Below are 7,694 nucleotides of genomic sequence, written 5' to 3' on the forward strand. Positions count from 1 at the left end.
GTATGTCTAGGAGTTTCCAGCTCACTAGATGCCAATAACATCCTGCTCCCAGTTCTGATGTGATGGTCAAAAATGTCTCTAGACTTTGCCAAATGTTCTCTTGGGCACAAAATCACACATACACCCCACTGAAAACTACTACCCTAAGGTTACATGAATAAATTTTATGACCCTATGATGATCTAGAGGGGTGGGATGGGGGGTAGGTGGAAGGCTCAAGAGGAAGAGGATATATGTATACACATGGCTGATTCACATTTTTGTAAAGCAAAAGCTAACACAACATTGTAATGTAATTAAGTCCCAATAAAAATGAAAAAACCTTTTCTGAATCCATTTGATAATTTATATACTCCCTTTTAGAAAATGAGCTACAATCTAAAATATTTAAAGAATATACACTCAATATTATAACTCTAAAAGACTAGAAGAGGATGCATAAACAATATGGCACTGGTTGGATAACTGTGAAATATAAAATCTCTGTCCAATGAGATATGCCATTATGCACTAACTGATATCTAGCCCTTTCTTCCTGTAGCTAATGAGCATGGACCTGAAAAAAGCACACTGACTAAGGCCTATGCTTTTCCAACAAAGATAAAATCCAAGTGGAAAAAAATTAATTCCAAACCCAATTACGTATCAAGTGGTGCTTTAGAAATGCTTAATATTTTTAAACTAAGACTTTAGAAAACAAACAAGAGTGCCTACTTTAAGAAACAAAATTAACCCCAAGAGATCTGGAATCATAATTCCATGAAATCTTAAATTTGTACCACTTCCTTTCTTCATGCTTTGAGAAAATGGAAAGCATTTCACAAATTATATAGTGACAAGTCAGATTTTAGTCAGACTCTGTCCTGACATTTCCTTCTCTGGGAAATTAACCAATGGCCAGCTCTGTATGATAGCTTAATTGTGCCAATTTCTAGATTTTGGTTTTATTGTGCCATGACATTGGTTCACCACTCAGTAGAGAATATACAAAACCCTACTGACTGAGAATGGTGTTTGACTTGGCTACAAGGTAACTCCTTTTTTTCCTCACATCCACTGCTTGAGTTAGTTCCACGAATTCTTCTGCACTATTGTCTTCAAGATTACAATATTAGATTCCAGATCCCCATTGCAGACACTGTTCATGACCTGCCCAATACTCTTTCCTCCTCTCTCCTTCTACATTGCATGTGCTACATGCTAAGTCACTTCAGACGTGTCTGACTCCATGCAACCCTCTGGACTGTAGCCTGTCAGGCTCCCCTGTCCATGGGATTCTCCAAGCAAGAATATTGGAGTGGGTTGCCATGCCCTCCTTCAGGGGATCTTCCCAACCCAGGTATCAAACCCGCATCTCTTGTGTCTCCTGCATTGGCAGACAGATTCTGTATCACTAACACCACCTGAGAAGCCCTCTTCTACATTAATGGCCTTTTTTCCTCCCCCCAGAGTGGCAATGAGTCTTACTAAAACATTCCTTTTCCCAGTCTCCCTTGAAGCTAGGATATCTATTAGCAGAAGCCTAATCAGTAAGATGTAATTAGATATCTTTTGGGAGGTTATACAATCTTTTTTTCTTTCTAAGAGAAAATCCTTTGAGTTTTTGTTCTTGGCCCTTAACTCTTGTTCCTTTTTCTTATCCAGAATGTTAGTGCAATACCTAGAGCAGTACCAGACACTTTGTGATCATAAGCATATAAGAGTAAGAATGACAGAGAAAATACAGAGATTCTGGGTCATTGCAAAATCTTGAACAGTGACACCAGTTCTCAACCATCTACTGCAGAGTCTTCATCACGTGATTAAAGTCACCCCTGACCTGCCTACACTCTGCACGTTGCCTGATTTACATAGTGCAATCCCTCATTGGTCTACTGTTTATTTCTGCTTTCTTGTTTTGTGACTTAACCCTAGCCCTATTCAGTGGGACATGTAAGTATCTCCTATCCTGGGAAACATCATTATTGTACACCATTTCCCTATACTGCACCTCTTCTGCCACATGGCAGCACCCAGCACCAGTTGTTTTACACATGTTGGATCCATTACCTTCAAGCACTTGATCCTGGCCCAGCTTCCCCAGTAGTTACTCCACACAAGTGGTCAGAGTCAGGTTTCCCACCTGGAGTCAATTCCACCTAAGTTATATCCAACTTGTCTGGAAAAATGTCATCCCCCAAGTTACTTGGTCCTCCTCATTACTTTACTTGAGAATTTTTGTTTCATAAATAAACTTTTTATCTTTGTTCTAGCTGTAAAATAGATCCTAAATGGGGGTAATTTTGACCCCAGGAAAATATTATGCAATGTCTAGTGATATTTTTTGTTGTCACAGGTTTGGGTTGGGGGAGTTACCACTGCATCTAGTGGGTAGAGGCAAGGGATGCTGCTAAATATCCTAGAATGCACAAGAAGAACAGCTTCCCACAACAAACAGCCAACCAATACATAAGATCAATAGTCTGAGGCTGAGGTAGTCTGCTCTAGGGCAGATGATTTTTACCTTAGCTGCACCTTAAAATTAAATGGAGAATTTTAAAATAGTCTCTCTACACCAGGGCTCAACCCCCAGAGATTACAATATAACAGTTCTGGAATGCAGCTCACACTATTTGAAAGTTTCCCAACTGACAGCCAACTTTGAAAACCACTGAGGCAAGCTTAACCCTTGAGTCTGGTATACCTGTTAGAGAGTTTGCTGGGGATGGTGAAGATAGTGTCTAAGTCAAAAGCAGGGAAGGAAATACAGAAAGTGGGCAAAGAATGAGAGCCATAAGAGGGTTTTCTATAAGGGGAATTAATCTCAAGGTGAAAAGCCAGGAAGGGAGGGAAAGATTACCTAAGAAAGTGCTGTGTGTTTCAATAAAAAATTTCAAGGATCTAGTTACAGCATAAATAACTCAAAAGTGTTGGAAACCCTCATTTTAAAATTACTAAAGTATATGTCTGGTTATACATGAGGAAACAGTGAAAACGGTGCCAGACTTCATTTTTTTGAGCTCCAAAATCACTGTGGATGGTGATTGCAGCCATGAAATTAAAAGACACTTACTCCTTGGAAGAAAAGTTATGACCAACCTAGATAGCATATTCAAAAGCAGAGACATTACTTTGCCAACTAAGGTCCATCTAGTCCAGACTACAGTTTTTCCAATGGTCATGTATGTATGTGAGTGTTGGACTGTGAAGAAGACTGAGCGCTGAAGAATCGATGCTTTTGAACTGCGGTATTGGAGAAGACTCTTGAGAGTTCGCTGGACTGCAAGGAGATCCAACCGGTCCATTCTGAAGGAGATCAGCCCTGGGATTTCTTTGAAAGGAATGATGCTGAAGCTGAAGCTCCAGTACTTTGGCCACCTCATGCGAAGTGTTGACTCATTGGAAAAGACTCTGATGCTGGGAGGGATTGGGGGCAGAATAAGAAGGGGACGACAGAGGATGAGATGGCTGGATGGCATCACTGACTCGATGGACGTGAGTCTGAGTGAACTCCTGGAGGTGGTGATGGACAGGGAGGCCTGGTGTGCTGCAATTCATGGCGTCACAAAGAGTTGGACACGACTGAGCGACTGAACTGAACAGAACTGAACTGATACATCTATAGTTATAGTTTTATGTGTATACCTACTACTATCTAGTTGTCCTTTTATAGCCCTGATTATAAGAACAATGCAGATGGATAAATAACAGAAGCTGTATGCCAGGGTAGAAATTGTATTAAACTCTTATTAAAAATTATTTAATATTGTTGTATTATACCACATCAACAATTTTATAAAATCTTAAAGCCAAACTAATAAGACTTAGTGTTAAAATTTTGAAAAAAAAATGAACAAAATATATAGAGTATATAGAGTACCAGCTTAGAGAAACAACTATTATTTTCTAAAATTATTTATTCATTCATTCATAGCAATAGTGTAACCTGATGGCTTAGTGGTACAGAGCAAAAGTCAAAAAGTCTTTTCCACTTTCATTTTAGCATCCTGACTTCAAACAAACCTGCCGTAAATACCTCACAATCCAAAATGGGTATAATATTTCTATCAGCTTAAAACCACCACCTTATTTTCATCTCACACGCACAGACACACAGAGTTTAATGTCACATTATTCCAGTGTAACACAGAATATCGCATGTACTTTGAGTATAAGATTTTTACCAATGAATCCACACCCTGAATCTCTGAGCTCAGGGATTTTTCTTCCAAATTCACATTAACCTAGTTCAGTTAAATATGGTGATTGCTTCTGCAAATTCACAGGAGTGTAGTTAAGTTTGTTATATATGGTCAAACCCATCTTCATTTTGCAGTGTCTACAGCTTGTATTACATCCTTGACTTTCATTTAGTTTCATAATTCATTTGAAATACAGTTGTGAAATGAAAATCTGTGCCTGTAATATTCCAATGCTAATTAAGTAATAGCCAGTTTCTTTGCTCAAGGATGTTTTTCACTAAAGATTGATACATAGATCTCTGACACTAAAATGATTAAGTCTAACACTTCATTTTTTATCCTTATGAACAATTCATCAACTATCAGTGAAATCTTGTTTGCAGCACTGAAAGTGGGCCACTTGATCAAATTCATTGTGTATGTTCCAAAATATACAGTAAATGAACTACTGGGATAAGCAATAACAGTATATACACCATGTTCTTCAGTTGTTTTTCATCCAGCCCAATGGCTTTTCAGTAACATTTTACCAAAATCTACAGTAAGAAATTCAACTTCCTTTGCAACCCAGGATATATAAGTGAAGCAAATTTTCCCATAAAACATATCCTTAATGCATGAAAGGCACTGTAATATTTTCCATTCTGTAGTTATAAATTTTTAAAAGTTCCTGCCACTAATTTGTGAATTTTGACCTGTGTAGTTGGAAAAACACTAAATAAGATTACATAAAAGAAACTTACAGAACATGAAGGAAAATTTTGAAAACAGACAAAAAAAGAACAATGAACCACGGAAATAGAGATTACTAACATTGATCAATATAATTAATACTTCAACATTTTCTTAAAGACTCAACATTATGTGATTATATTTCAGGATAATATACTATGCCATAGGGTAGTGTACTATGCCAAATATTACATTGTATCCTATTGTTAACATTTTCTAGATTATTCTGTTTAATTTTCTAGTTTACTTGGCACTAGCAATAAAAAATCCACCTGCCGGTGTGGGAGATGCAGTTTCCATTCCTGGTTGGAGAAGATGCCCTGGAGTAGGAAATGGCAACTCACTTCAGTATTCTTGCCTGGAAAATTGCATGGGCAGAGGAGCCTGGCAGACTGCAGTCTATGGGGTCGCAAAGATTTGGAAACGACTGAGCAACTAAGCATACATACACCAACACTTATTTACTCTTAATTATTCATACCAAAACTCCAAAACTGAAAAATTGAAACTTTTCTTTTCATTCTGACATTCTATCTTTACTACTAACTGTGGTTAATAAAGGGCTAAAAAACCAATTATAACAAAGTTCATGAAGAAATATCTAAGTAGCAAAATAGATACATCCTCAGTGTTAATTAAGAAGATTTCAACTCACAAAATATGTGCCCAAAGAATGAACTATATTTGAAAAAAAAAAAATTAGCACACACAAATGTGAGAGGAAATCTTATTTGTTTGTCTTATTGATAAAGGTATTTGTCAAATAACTAAATGATTTCATTTCATGTAAGTGATAGCCTATCATGAATATTTTAATTAAATATGAAATATTCACCTATTCCAGAGAAAGTGTTCAATAAATAAGTTGGAATTGTTGTTAAAACTAAATGGTATTAAGATTCTTATGAGATTTTTCTTTCATTAGATGTACGTATAGAAATTAACAGGATAACTATTTCCAAAAGAAACTATAATCATACAAACAGCTTAAAACTATGCCTATAATTTTCTCTTATTTTAATTCTTACAATATCAAATGCTCTCTACATGTACATGAAATTATAGGAAAAAGATTCCTTAAGAGAGTTCAGAGCAAAAGAATATGCAATTTTTATTAGCAGCTTCTTAACATTCATTTTAATTTAGATCAATCTTTTGAAAGCAAACTACTGTCTTATCCTCTGCTTATGAGTCTTTTTTACTAGGTAGACTCTCTATGATTTTATACCTTCATATCTTTCTATGGATTTGTTTTCATTTCTTCATACGTCTTCATTTCACATTAGTCTTTCTCTCCAGAGTAATATCTGATTATTCAGATAAAAAGTTATAAAAAGTTGTTATACTTTAAGAGGCATTCTCTTTAATTACTGATGTACAAAATTCAAGATACTATTTGATGTAAAGTTATATTTTCTTTTTCTATTATAAAACGAGCTATTTTTAAATAAAATTTTTTTCACAGGTCAAAATTTATGCATCAAACCGTGTGGAAGTTTAAGAGTTGGATCACGTTCAAATAATGGTGATGGTGACTTGTGTAGGAAAAATAGAGCCGTTGATGTTGTTGTTGATCAGTCGCTAAGTTGTGTCAGATTCTTTCTGATCCCAAGGACTGCAACACACCAGGCTTCCCTATGCTTCACCCTAGATACTTTTTATCATCCTCATACTGACATTTAAAGCAAGAGAGTTCCAGAAAAACATCTATTTCTGCTTTATTGACTATGCCAAAGCCTTTGACTGTGTGGATCACAATAAACTGTGGAAAATTCTCAAAGAGATGGGAATACCAGACCACCTAACCTGCCTCTTGAGAAATCTGTATGCAGGTCAGGGAAGCAACAGTTAGAACTGGACATGGAACAACAGACTGGTTCCAAATAGGAAAAGGAGGACGTCAAGGCTGTATATTGTCACCCTGCTTATTTGACTTCTATGCAGAATACATCATGAGAAACACTGGACTGGAAGAAGCACAAGCTGGAATCAAGATTGCCAGGAGAAATATCAATAACTTCAGATATGCCACCCTTATGGCAGAAAGTGAAGAGGAGCTAAAAAGCCTCTTGATGCAAGTAAAAGAGGAGAGTGAAAAAGTTGGCTTAAAGCTCAACATTCAGAAAATGAAGATCATGGCATCCAGTCCCATCACTTCATGAGAAATAGATGAGGAAACAGTGGAAACAGTGTCAGACTTTATTTTGGGGGGCTCCAAAATCACTGCAGATGGTGATTGCAGCCATGAAATTAAAAGACGCTTACTCCTTGGAAGAAAAGTTATGACCAACCTAGATAGTATATTCAAAAGCAGAGACATTACTTTGCCGACTAAGGTCCGTCTAGTCAAGGCTATGGTTTTTCAAGTGGTTATGTATGAATGTGAGAGTTGGACTGTGAAGAAAGCTGAGCACCGAAAAACTGATGCTTTTGAACTGTGGTGTTGGAGAAGGCTCTTGAGAGTTCCTTGGACTGCAAGGAGATCCAACCAGTCCATTCTGAAGGAGATCAGCCCTGGGATTTCTTTGGAAGGAATGATGCTAAAGCTGAAGCTCCAGTACTTTGGCCACCTCATGCGAAGAGCTGACTCATTGGAAAAGACTCTGATGCTGGGAGGGATTGGGGGCAGGAGGAGAAGGGGGCAACAGAGAATGAGATGGCTGGATGGCATCACGGACTCGATGAACGTGAGTCTGAGTGAACTCCGGGAGATGGTGATGAACAGGGAGGCCTGGCGTGCTGCTATTCATGGGGTCGCAAAGAGTCAGACACGACTGAGTG

The sequence above is a fragment of the Ovis aries genome, chromosome 1, assembly GCF_016772045.2.
Source record: "Ovis aries strain OAR_USU_Benz2616 breed Rambouillet chromosome 1, ARS-UI_Ramb_v3.0, whole genome shotgun sequence".
Taxonomy (NCBI): Eukaryota; Metazoa; Chordata; class Mammalia; order Artiodactyla; family Bovidae; genus Ovis; species Ovis aries.